This window comes from Miniopterus natalensis, chromosome 16 (genome assembly GCF_054644295.1).
Source record: "Miniopterus natalensis isolate mMinNat1 chromosome 16, mMinNat1.hap1, whole genome shotgun sequence".
Taxonomy (NCBI): Eukaryota; Metazoa; Chordata; class Mammalia; order Chiroptera; family Miniopteridae; genus Miniopterus; species Miniopterus natalensis.
The window spans coordinates 18,365,710-18,382,697 of record NC_142096.1 but is presented as its reverse complement, the minus strand read 5'-3'; the positions used below and the strand labels follow the sequence as shown (position 1 = coordinate 18,382,697).

General features: G+C 44.8%; 1 protein-coding gene across 1 annotated transcript in view; it reads right to left on the bottom strand.

Annotated features, from left to right (window-relative positions):
• LYN (LYN proto-oncogene, Src family tyrosine kinase) overlaps positions 1 to 16,731 on the bottom strand; it is a 90,897-nt gene extending 74,166 nt beyond the window's left edge. The window contains exon 1 of the mRNA XM_087825384.1: positions 16,672 to 16,731. The gene's annotated coding sequence lies outside the window, so the exon portion shown is untranslated. The remainder of the gene's footprint in view (positions 1 to 16,671) is intronic.
• Between the last annotated feature and the right edge of the window lie 257 nt (positions 16,732 to 16,988).

Here is a 16,988-nt window from a genome sequence, read left to right as displayed (position 1 = left end):
CAAGTCTTGCATACAGAAGCCTTAATAATTTCCATTGTTCCCCCAGCTCACTTTGCTCTTGAAGACTTTAAATAAATACCTCAAAAAAGGGCTCCTCTCTTCTCTCTGCTCTACTGTGAAGACTCCCTCCTAGTCATATAGATACGGTCAGCCCTCACTTAACATCATTGGTAGGTCTTGGAAACTGCAACTTTAAGCGAGATGACGTATTATGAAACTAATTTGACCCTAGACTAATTGCTATAAACAGGAGTTAAGTTCCTACAGCCTATTTCTGGTCACAAAAATACCACAAATTTCTAAATAAAACCCCCAAACACTTCTAATGTTAAACATTAAAATAAACTTGAGCTACACATACATTTAAGAAAGATAAATAAAAACAAGTAATAATTTTCCAACCCACTGATTCCAATTCAGGGTCACAGGCTGCAATCAATCCTGGCAGCTCAGGGAGCAAGGAGGGACCCGCGGTGGACAGGACCCACCCTGGACAGGACGTCTTCCATCACAGGGCCACTCACACCCACATTCACTCAGATGGGGACAATGAAGACATGCAGATTCACCTGGTGTGCACATCTTTGGGATGTGGGAGGAAACTAGGGAACCTGGAAAAGACCCACACAGACATGGGGAGAATGCTGCATAGGTCACACAGACAATGGCCCTGGCCCACGATCACATTTTTTTTAAATCAATGAAAGGATGTTACTTGAGGACCTGCTGTATGAGAGATTTCTTTAATGATCATACATCATCACTGACTCAGTTGGCTAACGGCCAGATTCTTTCCAGTGTCTGTGAGGCAATGAATCTGTCACTAACTTGGGTAGCACATTAACCCAAATCACAGCCCTGATGTCCTGTCTGGTTTAGGTTCTTCTAATCGTTTATCTTTGTTGGTTGAGCCAGGAAGTGCAATTAGGTAATGACTTAGCACAAGCTATTAGCTGAGGCTCTCTCCTTGCTGCATCCAGCTCAACCTTGGAAAGATCTCAAGTGGTCAGTCTAGGATGGGCAATGGTTCTGTGGCCCAAAGGTTCTTACAGGCCCTGCAACACGCCCAAACTGTCAGTCAACGGGATTTATTTAAATGTATCCCCTCGTGTTCCTTCTGAATGGACATGGAAAATATTGATACAGGACTCCCTAGCTCCACCCTCAGTCCCACAGAAAACGACTGTGACACAACACCTCTGCCTGAAGCCAACCTTAAGCTACCATATTTGGGGAGTATTAGTCCAGGGAAATCACTGGAAGTGGATCCAATTAGGCCACAAGGTGTACAAAAAGGACCCTGCCTTGAGTACAAGGGTTGACCTGACATTAAACACTTCCCTTTATGTTAAAGTCAATGTCAAAACACTTCCACTTACACCGACTTCGTCAAGACCAGAGAAAACTGAGGTTTTGCTTAAAGAGTCACCTGACACTCCAGTAATGAAAGGAAGTAGAGGTGACCCTAACACATTTTCCTTTTTAAAGAAAAAGTTGAAATCTTATCCATTTTTTTTTTCACTTCTTTTTAGAAAGCTATCATTCAGAAGTGGAAATAGCCATTTATACACCACAAGGAGACATCAGGTCATGGAGTGCCCAAGTGCTGAGCAAAAGGCAATGCTTTTGGACACTGCTTCCTGGGGATTAAATCGGTTTACCTCAGGCATCTAAAGGCATTGCTGCAAATGCCACAAGGAAAAGCAGAGTGGAATGAGCTGAAGACAGCTCTGTGACTCACCTGATCTGTTATTCTTTACCTGTTATCCAACTCTTTGCCATTGATAATCTGTTACTTAAAATCTTAACAACTTTTCAAAGTCCAAGATTTTGTAGCAGTATGTTAAAGTAAAGAGATAGGAGAATATAAGATATCAAAGAGTCACTATTCTTCCCCCCCCCCGCCCCCCAATCCTCACTAGAGGGTATGTTCACTGATTTTAGAGAGAAGGGGGGGCACAGAGAGAGAGAAAGAGAGAAAGAAATATCGATGAGAGAGAGAAACATTGACGGGCTGCCTCCCTCATGCACCCTATCTGGGGATTGAACCACACAACCTAGGAATGTGCCCTGACCGGGAATCAGGCCCGCAACTAGGGATGAGGCTAGGACCAGCCCAGCCACTGGGCCGGGGCAAAGAGTTACTATATAAGGAGAAAAAAAACACAAGCTAGATATGTATTTAGCAAGAGAAAAGTGTGAGATGCCTACTGAGGAAAAGGCTTAATCCAATCATGACTGAGTTTTGGCTATAAAACAAATTGTTTACTTCGGTTTGCTGTGAGAGGAAAATTATTCTTTCCCAGCAAATGGTGACAGATACAACTGATATAAACTGAGTTGCCAGCTGAAGTGAATGCAGAAAAATTCAGCTGGCTTAATGATCATTCTTTAAACTCTTGATTTAATTTTTAAATTTGCAGCACAATTTCAATGACATTTTTTTCTCCTTACCTCTTCAAGCTGTGATCATAGTAAAAATGACACCAAATTGCCCGAATCAGGGGCTCTGTCATGATTTGGTTACCATAACTGTTTTGGGTTTTTGGCATCTGGCTCTTGTGCCCCCTAAGTCAGAGCGACTGCACATTAGCTCATGCAGCCGTAGAGCTGGACTTGAGAGCCAGACTTCCTGGGTTTGAGTCCAGCTCCACCTTGCAGAGCAATGTGACACTGGGCAAGTTAGTTAGACTTTATCTGTAAAACAAGGGTGATAATTGTACCAATTTCATAAGGCTGTTGTCAGCATTAAATGAATAAAAACTTAGCAAGTGTTTAGAATAATGAACGACACACACGTATGCTCAATAAATGTTTGCTGCAATCATATTGTCCTGTGTTTACATTTAAGTTAATGTATAAAGTCAACTTGATAAACTAAAGTCAAGGACCTTACCTTCCACATATTATAATCATGATTTAAAAAAAAATAACCTTTTGAAGTTAAATAAAACACATCACCTTGGGAGTCAAGCTGCCTTAGATTCCATTTACTTAGTAGCTAAAGGAGCAGATTATTTACTATCTGAGCCTTGGTTTCCTTTAATAATACCAAGAATGTCAATAACACACCCTGTAAGATATTGGTCACCTAACAAAGGACATACACTCGGTAAACGATTGCTATTTTTGTTATATTTTCTGTGGAAGGTAAATTACTGCCTGATATAAAAGTGAAACAAGTAATAACTGTGGTGGCATCATTATAAAATTCTTCCAATTAAGAAAGAAAATAGCTTTCCCTTCTGTGCCAAAACTAATTATTTCCTGCTCTATTTTCTTCTTGGTCCTCGTACATCAGTCTTCAGTCTAAAGAAAACAATTTCAGATTGGATCCTGTGGCTCATCATTAGCTAGTCTTCAGTAAGATTGTCTGGGTTTGAGGCCCTAAGAGCAGGAAAGTTCCTTTAGCTCCCTACAGAGACCAAGCAATGCATGGAAAACAAGGCACCCTGGTGTGGGTTTCTCTTCTGTCCATCGTTCACCAAACATTCTTTCCCTTTGAGCAACACACTGTGCTTCTAAGCTCTAACAAGAATTTCAAAACGTAGTGCTGGATAAAGTCCAAGTGTGGATCTAAGTTCAGACTACCATAGCCTTTGCCAAATCTTTTCAGTAATTTCCATAGAATTGCACGGAACTAGCTCCCTAAAGACTGCGATGGCCGAAGTGATTATTCTGGCAAAAAGAAAAGCAAATATTAAATATTTGTTAAGTCTCTATTATGTTTCAAGTACCTCCGCATAAATAATCACAGCTAAACTTCAAAAGACCTTCTGTTATTCACTGTTACTTAACAGATGGCCACAGGGAGACTATGAGAAGTGAAGTGACTTGCCCAAGATTCTATCTCCAACAGTGAGAATTCATACCTCCAAATGTGGAGCCAGGTCACGCGACCAGGTCCTCTATCCATCAGCCCTCCATGACTTTGCTTCTCACAGGGAAGAGATTTACTAAGAAGCACTGGTTCAAATGATCATATTTCACTTGATGCTTGGGAGAGCCTATGAGAAGCTACGATCATGTCCATTCTCTAAGTGGGGAGCCAGGCTCAAAGAGAGCACTCCTTAAAGTGCACCCAGGAATCAAGAGCACCGTCATCACCCTAGGGGAGCTGGGAGCCGGGCAGCAGAATGCAAGAGAACAAAATGCCCACAGTTTACCCTCAGAACTTAAAACTCAGCTGTCTAAGATTCCCTCCCAAATAGCTTTCATTCCAGTATGACTAACTCTGCCCTTTACTATCTTGGAGGATTCTCATGGAGAGAACTTTTATTTTAATTTTTTCAGATCTAAAAGAAAAAAAGTACTTGGAGTGTCTTTCTTGATAAAAGACCCAATAACGTCTCCACCCCCAACAATATTAAGCTTTAGAGAAATTGCATTATAAACTACACCTCACCTGCAAAGTTAAATTAGTCAAACTGGGAACAGTTCAAGCTGGGAAACATCAAAAGTCATGCACAAAATATCATTAAAAACAGTTGCCTGGAGTCTATAGGTAGAAAGTAGATTAGTGGCTGCCTAGGGTAAGAGGATGTGGGGGTTGGGAGAAATGGGGAGCGACTGCTAATGGGTACAGGATTTCTTTCTGGAGTGATAAAATTTTTTCAAATTGACTGTAGTAATGGTTGCACAACTCTGTGACTGTAGTAAAAACCACTGAATTATGTACTTTAAATGAGTGAATTATCTGGTATGTGAATTATATCTCAATAAAGCCATATTATAAAAAAGATCACCTACGGTAAGATTTTATTTATATTACACCCTGGAAAAGGCAAAACTAGAGTGACAGAGAACAGATCTGTGGTTGTCAGAGGGTAAGGAGGTTTGTTTTGGGGGTGATAGAATTGTTCTGCATCCTCACTATTGCAGCAGTTAAATAAATCTACATATCTATTCAAAATTATAGAACTGTATAGTAAAATTTAAGTTGATAAAAAAACAAAAAAAAGGTGTTTCTTAAAATCAAATCTACTTTCATTTAAATTTTTGTTACTCTTTTCATAAGAAAAAGTTATTTACTAATCTTAAAAAGTTATTCTGGTGGTTTAGAGTGCTATGTCCATACACTAAAGAGATTTTGAAATGTTTTGGGGTACCTATTAAGTAGTAGGTTTTCCATTATACTAGGGGAGGAACCAAGGCAGAGAAGGCAAATATAAGAGCGAGACAGAGGGGACTACCAGCTGGACTGTTGTTAGAACTCGGGGTGCGGTCAAGGCCCTTGTAAACACCACAGGTCTGCTCAGCATCCAGAACGCTAGTTCCTGATCTCAAGGTGTTTTTAATTCAGTAAAACTTTAAGCACTGTGTAATTTATTATTGGATTGGAGAGGAGGGAGAGTACTTTTTAAGATACAATAGAGAAAACTTCACTTTCCTAAATCTATAACCTGAATTTTCATTTATATGGCATGATAAGAGTCTCACGAATCAAAACTCCAATGTAATAGTGTTTGTTCTTTTATCTCCTTGTCAGGAGAAAACAGGCCAAGATCGCTATGAGGTCAGTAGGAAGAGACACGTGGACACGGAGCCTGCAGAAAGTCAGCTCTGGTCAGGGCACAGTTCTCCATCCAGCTGATCACAGGGCAGTTATTTCCCTGGGCAGTGGGAGGGCATTTACATGGAGGTGAGGGAGCCTGGGGACACACCTCTTTTAAATTAGGCAAGGTTTTTATTTACTATTGCTTTATCTATAAAACTAGGATTTTTTTAACTGCTTTACCTCCCATGCTTAAGGACTGCCTACTAATAAAAGAAAATGTTTTCCCTTTGCCTTCTGCAACATTTTAAAAAGAACGAATCTGCATCTGGCGTGGACACCAAGACTCAGTGTCACCCAGGACTCAGGGTGAGGTGGGTGAACCCGATCAAAACAGTCCAGGGGTACCATGAATGCGGAAGGGGGCAGGGACCCTCCATACCAAGAAAAAGCGAGGGGTACTAAAGTTGAATCCAAAACAACACTCCAAAGTGTTTTGAGTTAGATTTCTCAGAGCTCTCAGAGATGTTGCCTCACTTCACCCTTGGAACAACTGGGCGGGATACGAGACAAGCACGTTATCATCACTGTTTTATGGTTTAGGAAAGGGAGGCCAGATGAGCTTCAGGAAGGCCATCTAATGCCCCTACCCCCAAGACTAGTACGTGGCAGAGCAGGCCTTAGAGCCACATTCCTGACTCTTCGTTAGAAACTATGACTTTACACTGCTCCGCAGACACCCCAAAGTTCACCAGGAGCCACACACTTCTCAGCAGCCACTCTCCTGTTACAGATGCACACCCTCCTCTCTCCAGCAGGATAAGCGAGGAATCCAGCTAAGCTGTTTCCCAAATTCTCTTTTTGTCTTCTCAGCTGAGGAGGGCACATCTTCACGTGAAAATTGCTCTGCTCTGGTCAGTGTCCTTGGTCTAATCCCCTCCTCCCTCCATTCGCAGGATTCACTCCTTGTTCGCATCTTCTGTAGCACCCAGTGGCTGCCAACAGGGAAGCGGTGAAAACGCAGAGATGCCAAGCGTCAGAAACTGTGGCCAGAGGAAAATTCAACCGAGGCTGCGGGCAGGCAAACTGGGGCTCCACGTTGCCTCCTGGTTATACCTGCCCTTGATCTGAGTAACAGCTGCTACCTTTTCACAGGAAGACACAGCTCAGCGCTCTGCTGCTTGTGTGTGTTCTTCATACTGCATATGAAATAGAAATTTACACTCCTCGCTTTAGTTTTCCAAATATTTTAACTTCCTGAGTATATGTGGAACAATCCTGCTATTGAGAGCTAATGAATGTGACTGAAAGTCCTATTCATGCATATTCATGATCAGTGAGGATCCAAGAAATGTTTTCTGAATGATGAAAAAATGAAGCATTGCTTCACTGATTAATAAATTCCACAGGTCAAACCACGGCGCTCTCCCACCCCCAACAAAAATAAATGTCGAAACTACATGAGGCAGGACAAACAGTCAGTAATAAGGATGCTGTGTTCCTTCACAGCAGAAAAATGCGTCCGGCTTTACTGAGGAAAATCATAACTGGGCGCACAGAACCAGCCAGTGCGTTCAAATGCCTGCGCACAGACCGGCTCTGTGTTCCAGAGCAGGATGCTTGGTTACATGGGGGTCACTGGAAGCCACCCTTATCACACTCACATTTATAAATTTGCATTTACAAATATGCTTAGCTATGCAGAGATAGGCAAGAAAACAAGCTATATAGGGCTACTGCCGTCTGATTTTATTAACTAATGGTTGAAATAAAAGTTATTTGAGAATGGCTCTGACCGAAGTCACCTGTGAGAATTTGAGCACCTTAACACCGGCGCATGAAACAGGGCGAGGACCTGCGCTCCGGCTGCCTTGCAGCAGCTGCGCACAGAGATGCCTCCACCCGCCAAACCCACAGCCTGAAGACCTGTTTATTTCTCAAGCCAAATGGCTTTGTGCGCCTTTTCAGTCTCTTACTCTTTACTGTTGCAACGCCAACCTGGGAAACTAAACTAAAACTAGATACCAGGTGGTAGAAGCCTCTGAGGAGAGAGTATTGTTTGGGTGCCCAGAGACAGCGGGGATGAGCACTGTTCTGCTTTTTGATCTGGGGGTCGGTACATGATGGTTTGCTTTGAGCCAGACTTGTCTGTTTTCTGTAATTTGCCATGTGGATGTTTTACTTAAATTAAAAGAAAAAAACACTCCAGTATTGGGGAAACTCTTTAAAAACTCCCTTGTAACTTGGTGAGTATCCATGGCTAGAAACAGCAGAATTGTCAAATCAGAAAGCATCTTTTAGAGCCATTTAGTTCAACTTTTTCTAAAATGTCCTGAAAAAGATTCACTGAAACAGTGCTCACAGACTTCTAACGATGGAGAGGGACCCCTTCAAACGCCAGCCGCTCTCGGCTCTCCGCAGGCAGCTTCGATTGTTAGAAAGCTCCTCCTTGTTCTCTAATCCACAACTCCACCTTTAAAATTCTCAATTAGCATGCTCTCACACACCACAGTCATTTCAGTATCTTGCCAGCTATCAACCCGTGTGGCCCTGTAGTAAATGATACAGTTAAATAAAGACCCTGTCCGGCCATCCCCCCCGTCAAAAAAGCGAACACCTGTCAGCTCGGTGGGCAAATCCCGTCAGAATAAGGGGAATTTATCAAACTCCAGTGACATATCCTCTAGACCACGTTCATCTATTTGTACACATTTCTGCTTATCAAGCAACTTTTTAAAAATCATTTTATAAGTTGTGATAAAAAGCACATCGTACTTACATCTAAACCATCAAGCATGCAATTAAGCGGCACCGAGTGCATTCGCATCCTTCCGCAACCATCACCACCACCCGCCTCCAGAACTCTTCACGTGGCAAAATGAAAACTTTAGGCCCATTAAACAATGATTCCATTTTCCCTTCCCCCCAGTCCCTGGCAACCACCATTCTACTTTCTGACCCTATGAATCTGACTACTCTGAGTACCTCCTATAAGTAGATTCATATAGTATTTGTCCTTTTGTGACTGGCTTATTTCTCTTAACATACTATTCTCAAGGTTCATCCATGTTTTAGCCTGGGTCGAAACGTCCTTCCTCTTTAAGGCTGAATACTATTCCATCGTATGGATACATCCTATTTTGTTTTTCCATTCATCCACTGATAGACACATAAGTTGCTTACACCCCTTTGCTGATGTGAGTAATGCTGCTATGAACATTGGTGTACAAATATCTCTTTGAGACTCTGCTTTGTTTGGGGTATGCAACCAGAAACTGCTGGATCATATGGTAATTCTATGTTTAATTTTTTAAAAATATGTTTTTATTGATTTTAGAGAAAAAGGAAGAGACAGGGAGAGAAATATTAATCAGCTGCCTCCTGCAGACCCCCTGCTGGGGATCAAGCCGGAAACTCAGGCATGTGCCCCAACCAAGAATCCAACTGGTGACCTCCTGGTGCATGGGACGACACCCAATCAACTGAGTCACACCAGCCAAGGCTTTGCTTAATTTTATTTTTCTGAGGAACTGCCATACCATTTTCCGTAACAGTTGCACCATTTTACATTCCCACTAGCAGTGCACAAGGGTTCCTTCCAGTTTCTCCACATCCTCACCGACACTTGTTATTTTCTGTTTTTGTTTTGGTTGCTATTTGGTTCTGTTTGACAGTAGCTACCCTAAGCAAGTTTCTTTTGATAATAACAATAACAATGACTACCACTAGCTATGTGCCTCACATGTGGCTAGGTCTGAATCTCTTGCACATTGCACCCTGGGGTCCTCACAATCAACATCTGAAGTTTAAATATAGGACCACGAGGCACCTAGTCCTGTTGCTAGGATAGGACAGACCTGGAATTTGAGATAAATGTGATTAACTCCATTTCCTGTGCTTTAATCCCCTCACACACTGCCTTCCTTCTTACCGGAAATGGTTTCTGTGCACTGATTCTGGTGCCCAAAAATCTCCTGAGCAAGGCTGCTGTCCCGCCCACAACCACAGCAAATTAATTTGCCAGCCTTCTGGTCTGTGAACAACCCAGGGAGATTAGAGTACAATAAACTCTTCTAGGGAAGGAACCTCACGCTTATCAATGTTTGTTTCTCCTCAAGCACTCACTACAATGCCTAACACACAATAGTCAATAAATATACATTTAAAAAATAAATCATGGTTACAAAAGCCCAATTATTAGCATTAATGCCACACCAGTCTGTGTGACTAGAAGAAACACAGAATGGACAGTCACACACCATGTAAACTACAAATTAGTAATCAAGATAACTTGTATTTTCTTTCTAATTTATTGACTTTTCCACGAGGTTTTTTTGTCCCTTCATTTACCCCCAACTTTCCTTCTTTCCTCCCTCCCCCTTTTCCTTCTTCCCTCCCTCCACTCTTTTTCTGCTCATATCTTAGGACCATCTTTGGAACATTACTTTGCTTTACTTGATGACTGTCCAAACCAAAGTATACCCATCCATTCATGAAGCAATCACTGGCAAGAACAAGAACTTCTGACTAGTCAGACCACCTATAGATGGGGCTGGGGAAGACTTCTGCTGAAACTTCAGGGGAGACACTGAATCCCAAAATAATATGGGTCTGCTAGGAAAAGAGATGGAGTAATAGTGTTGGGTGGGCAGTTAATAATGTCCCTATACATCCTACACTTACAGCCACAGTGATTGTGATAAAAACTTGGCTTCCCACTGAAACGTTCTAATGATTCCCCTTTGTTTACACAAGAAAATTCAAAATTTAGTACTGGAGGGGACTCCTCCACACCTTTAACAAGGGCGCTCCATGCCTTCTGATCACCTCACCAGACCGAGTTCACGGACCTCTGAATGATCCCTGCATCAACTTGGTCTGTTCTTCTCCGGCCAGGCTCCTCCCAGGGTTCAAGTGCCTGGGTCGCCTTCAGGATTTCCTTCATCATCTACACACAAGTTCCCCAGCTTCCGACACTGCGCCTGACTCACAGGTGGTACTCAGAAAGGTTTGCTCAACTCAATACTGAAAATAACTGAATACCAGAAGTACAAGCTTCTTGAAGGAAATATCTCTGTAATTCCTGGCCAGTTAGCTCAGTTGGTTAAAGTGTCCTCCCGATATGTGGGTTCCACCTTTGGTGAGGGCACATACAAGAATCAACCCATGAATGCGTAAATAAGTGGAACAACAAATTGATGTTTCTCTCTCTCTCTCTCTCTCTCTCTCTCCCCCTTCCTCTCTCCATAAAATCAATTTTTTAAAAAGATTAAAAAAGAAAGAAAAGTGCCTCTATTTATAATACTCATAAGCACATGATGTCCTCCAGGGGCAGGTTTGCTTACAACTATACTCACACAAATGTCATAATAGCCACTTTTGCCCCAAAGTTTCCTGATGGCTCCTACAGAAGTTATACAAGTGACATTCCTTTATATATATATATATGTACATATGAAAAAAATCAGCATTCGCCCATCCCTCAGAAATAATCACTATTAAAACTTTAGATGAAAATTACTGATATGCATAGCTTTTACAGATTGTGTCCCACATATGAATATTTTATTTCAGAGATGGTATTATATATTAGTTATCAGTTTGCATTCAACTTTTTAAAAATATCTTTCATATTAGCAAGTGTAATTTAATATGATTTTAAGATATCTACAAGGTAATTCCATTGTGTAGATGTATCTTAATCTGTACTTGTTTAACCTTCCTCTTGGACCGGAGTTTCTGGAATTGCTGGGCCTGCCTCTGTGTGTTTTAAATTCTGATAGATCTCACCAAGCTGGTCTCAAAAGGACTGCTCTGATCACACACCCCAACAACCTGGGAGGAGGGGCTCTTCCACCATTTTTAATTTTTTTTTTTTTTTTTTTTTGCATACAGAAAACTGGGCATTTGGGCAGAAGGTCAGATGTTTCAGAATTTGGGTTGTGGTTAAATAAGTTTGAAAGCCACTGCTCAATCCCCAAAATTTAACCAGACACTATAAGTAATGTTAAAAATAATAGCCAACCACTGTAGTTAGGATTAAGAAATTATTAGGTTTCCTACACGTTAAAGGATTTCAAAACACCTACCTAAGAGTTTTGTAACGGTTTCCATGATGGAGAATTTCAAAACGTACATCTTTCTGTTGGTGAGAACTCAAGCATGGCCACCATGGGCTTTGTCAGAGAAGGCTCTACACTGATGACTAGATTCATTCATTTTCTCTCTCCCCTGCCCCCCTGCCCCCCTGCCCCTTTCTCAAGGGGGAAAAAAAAGAGAACAGAGCAGGGGGTGGTAGAAAGAACCCTAAGGAAAAGGCGGTGCTGGGTGGTAAGGAAGGTGGGGCTGCAGGCAAATGACAGGCTGGTGCCCTCGAAGCAGGAGGAAGTATCACTTCCTCGCCTCCTCCTCGCCCGGGCCTCCTCTCTCGGCCTCTCGCTACAGTTCTGCTCTCCGTGACACAGCTTCCCAGTGGAAAGCAGAAGTGGTCCTCCTTCTCCCCACGTGGCTCTAAAACAAGCTTCTCTATTCCCCTCATGGGGGCTAACATTTACAGAAAGAGTGGAGGCACCCAAAGGCCCAAGCACCAAGAAGATGTCATTGCTCTAGGTGTGGGCAGAATGAATCCAGACTCATCTCTCCAGTCTCACCAGGTACTCTCACCGGCACAGAAAAGTGGGCCCAAAGAAATCGTTTTAGCTCCTAGCCACATGGTGTACCAATAGAGAGAGGAAGGAGAATTGGGGAGAAGCTTCCAATGGGCAAAGAGCTTCCTACTGACATTGATTCTGGTCAATAAAGAGTAGTGAGATAATTTTAGATGCTCACAGAAAGGTGGGAGTGCCGGCAGCCCAGCAATATTTGACTTTAAAATATAAACTATAAAAAGGAAAAGACCCCCAGAGCTACAGAAATGAAGCCTTCTTCCCAGGGTCCTACAGCTCAACAAAAGCAGAGCCTTGAGCATTAAGAAACACCCTCTCAAATGGATGCTGTAAGTGCGTCCCCATTTGTGTAATTTCATGGGACATCATTTATATATCTTAGCATTCTAAAAAATGAACAGAGTTACAACGAGACTAACTGAAAATCTTGTCCCTTAAATGGCCCACTCCTATCATGTCAATTTGTGGTTTGAAAGCTTTGTAAAAAGGGGGAGAAAGAGTTGAAGAGGGAGCTAGAGCGGGGAGAGTGGAAATAAGCTGAGGATTACAAAGTACAGTTAAATAATCAACACTTAGCTTTCTATACAAATTAAAACTCCATCCTGATGTAACTATAACTTTCAAGAAATAGCTTTGTGGCAAAGACGGAAAGTTGACAGCTTACTCAGTACTGTGGGGAAAGGAAATATAAGAATGAAGAACAAAGGCCATGATAGGCCCCTGCAACTTCTCACCATGGATGAGCCTTTGTAACAGAGCATCCCAAGGAACTACGTCAACTTGCAATTCTAAATTACAAGAGAGCCCTTCCAGCTAACTTAAGCCAAAGATATCTAAAAGAAAGTCTCAGTCTTTCAACTGGCCTGTTCCAAAAACTCTAATTCCTCAATTGGCAGATTTCCATATTATTTTCTACACTTGGGCTTCTCCACCAAATGGGAACTTACTCAAAATAAATTTTAGAAATGATGATAGAGTGAACTCAACATTTCACAATTTAAGTATCAGGAAGCTGGGCAGCTGTAAGAAATCTTTCGATATTTCTGACTGAAAGAAAAGCAAAGCAAAGAAAAAACCCAACTTCCTCTTCTATGTCCTAGTCTTCATTACCAATCTTAAAAGATGGAGGAAATGTCTATCTATTTATTGGAGCATGGAATTAGGACAGCACCTTGCTCATCGTAGGTGCTCAATAAATGGGGTGCATGTTTTAATGTGCATCCTATGGGCCCCGTCTCCTTTGTAGCTTCATCCTGGATGATGCTCTCACTGATACTACATAACAACCACATAAGGAGGCTCATTGAGAAGAAACTGGAGGGAATTCCTTTGCAAAGTACTACTTGGGCACTTTTGTATTAACCAATAAGCTCCTGATGGCAGTTATCTGAGCTCTCCCTCCCCAAGCAGGAAGCAATGTGAAAAGGCATGAAGCTCATCTTCCCAGTTCAGCTTAAGAACCCCAGTTGGTGCACCTACTCATTTGTCCTGAGCAGTTAGTCACTTAGCTACCAAGTGATGGAAGAAAATTACCTGTGACACTATTTTTAAAATGTATATTAAATGATAAAATAATTTATTTGCTTTTAAGTAAATGAATACCTACTATTTTCTACAAAGGTAGAAAAGATGGAATAAACTCTAAAGTTGGAGCCAGAAAATATACCTCTTCTGTCCTCTAACGATGCCACTTAACCAGGCCTATGGCCTAGAACATGTCGCCAAACTTCTTTTTCTATATCTATCCCTGACAACTGTGGGGGGCTATGAGAGGTTCAAATGAAATCAGAGCTCAGCAAGGTTTCAGAACCCTGGGTAAGCACCATCATTGCCAAGAAGTGCCCAAGAGAGGTCTCACATGCCATTGATCAATGCTCCCACTAATGACTATGGTGACCTTTCAATATTAATACTACCCATGTCTGAGAGCATGAAGGTCATTGATATCAGCAGTGTGAATGAACTGTAACAATGTTCTTCTGCATGTGTACATACTGTATTCTTATTTATGCAGATTTAAAATTAGTACAGGTTTGTTTCCAGATAATATGGTTTAATATTATTAAATGACAATTCCATATATTCATTTGAACCAACTGGCATCTCAGGTGTTTTGGTGATTTATTTCTGAATACAAATATAATGGAACTTTATAAAAGGCTTTGAAAATCACTGATTTGCAAAATTGCTGCACTACTTTTCTACTAAAAGGATGCCATGGAAAGGGAGGGGGAAAGCGACATCACAAATTCTCCACATACATTTGCAACACCAACGACTCTAAGACTTAAAGTGGGTCTTTTGGGGTTAGGCAAACAACTTTTGCAGGCTACGTCTTACATTCCAAATCAAGCCCCATCTCCAGGTAATATAACAGAACCGCCAGTCCTGAGTGGAGCTTCCCACTTAGAGCGCTAGCACTAGAACTTAATAATCCAAAAAGTCCCTCAAATCCTCAGTTTACAGAGGGCCAGTAGGCTTCAAATGCCTTGAGAACCCCAGCCCTGCTCCTCCTGCCTTGCCGAGGGCCAGACTTCCATTCTTCTTCCTTCTATATCTGTAATCTCAACTATGTGACAGGCTCCAGAGCTAGCGTTTAGCACAAGACAGATAAAGGTGTTGTCGATGGAGCTTTCTTGGAGTTGTTAATACTAGACTGTATACATGGGGACAAGTCACCATCTAACTCTGGTTACTGTAAAAAGGAAGTGCTGGCTAAATTAACGGCCCAAGTAACTTATCCCAAATCACAGCTCTGGTAAATGGTGGCAGGGACCCAAACTCAGGTTTTCTGGCTGCTGCTTTCCCTTACATGGGGCCCTCCGCCCTTCACTCAGAAAGAGGACTTGCCTGCAATAGAGGCAAAGTCACCAAAAGCCTCTTGTGATCAAATATGTATTTCTTCAAAAGCCTCAAGGCCTCCTTACCTCCAAATGAAAACCAGGGACCACCCAAATCCCACCCTTTCCCAGCAGAGCTTACCTTGCTCAGGAAGGGCTTTGAGTGCTTGGTAAGGTCCTGTACTGTCAGTGCCTACTCCCCGCCACACTGCCCGAGGTGGTCCCGGCACAGAGAGAACACCCCCTGCCCTCCGGAACCCTACAGCCAACTAGGGGCAGCCAGCAAGTCAAAAGTCAGTCAAATAGCCTTACTGGCTAGCTCTTAGGGTGAGCCAGACTCCTGGTCCTGCTCTGGGACAGCAAACCTGTTCTGGTATATTAAGCAGATTTACTAGGAAGGCCAGGTGGCTCAATCGGACAGATTTAAAATCATCCAATTGCAAAGAACCAGGGAGCCTCATTTTTTAGGGTCAGAATTATTTGCAATAAATAATAGCGTCATTCATGAGATGCCTAGTACGTGTTTGGGGCATTATGTGCAATAAATGGCTCAGGAGATAGAAATGTTCCCCCAAAGATGTGGAAACCCAAACAGAGAATGTCAGTCACAGGTCCAAGCTCACACTCAGCTAAGAACTTGCAAGGCCTACTTTCAACTCGGGTTTCTGAGATGGTAAAAAAAGTTGCGTGGGGTTTGGGGTCTCTCTCTCTCTCTCTCTCTCCTCTCTCTCTCTCTCTCTCTCTCTCTCTCTCTCTCTCTCTCTCTCTCACACACACACACACACACACACACACACACACACACGAGACACTATCACAGGACCGCAGACCACCCGGCTATTAGCAGGCACATTGCAAACGCTCAACATCCAGAAGCGGTCACAGTCGGTCAAGATAACGCAGGAAAGTGGGAACTGACGCTTTACACCCTTCCCCCAAGGCGAAGGAAAGGCAACCCCTGAATTCTTAAAATAACTCTCGCTTCCTCTCGGGGGCGGGGGCACCGGACTGTCGCTCTGAAGGCCGCGAGGCGCCGGGCGCAGCGGGAGGGTGCCCAGCAGGAGGGCGCCCAGCAGCCTCCGCCGAGCCCCTCGACGTCACCCTCCCGCCGGGCTCCCGGGAGGACAGCTGCCCGCCGGCTCCGTGGGGGCCCGGGCGGAGCCCCTCCCCTTGCCTCCGGGGACCCAGGGCCTAGTGGGGAGCCCAGATTGCGCAGCCCGAGGACTCCCCGCCGGGGTCCCGGCCAGGACCCGGGCGCGCGCTCCGCGCGGAGAGGGGCTTCCCCGCCGCGCTCCAGGCGGGAGCGGAGCGGCCGCTGCGTCCGGCCCTCGGGTGCTCGCCCAGGGCCCGCGGGGAGCCCGCCCCCGCGCCCGCCCCCGCGCGCCCACCACGCCCCTGCCGGGCGCGGCGCAGACACCTGCGGAGCTGCCCGCGCCGCCTCCTCACCCCAGCGCCGGGGCTCCCACGGGCTGGAGTCACCTGGGTGCCCCCGCGGCCGGTCTGGGCGCCAGGGTGGCCAGGGAGCCGCGCGCGTCCCTCGCTCCCGCGGTCCCAGCCGACCCCCGTCCAGGGCGACCCCACGGCCCGGACTCCCCGCAGCGGCCCAGCCGCGGCCCCCCGCCCCCCGCGCCGGCGCCCCGCCCGCCCCCCGCGGCCCTCGCCGGGGACTCACCAGCCTGCGGTGGAAGTTGCGGGTCGGCGGGGACGGCGGCGGCCGCGCTCCACGGTGACTCGCGCTCGGAGCGGGGGGCGCGACGGGGCGGCCCGGGGGGCCCGCGCGGAGAGGCTGCGGGCGGGGAACCAGGGCGCTCGGCGGGGCGCGGGGCGCGGGGCTCGGGCGGGGGGGCGCGGGCGCCCCGCCTGCCGCGCGGGCTGGAGGCTGCGGCGTCGGCCCGGGGGCGCCGCGGGCGGGAGCGAGCGGCGGGCCCTGCGCGGCGGGAGAGGAACTGACTGTCGCCGGCTCCGCCGAGCGGTCCCAGCGACTTCCTG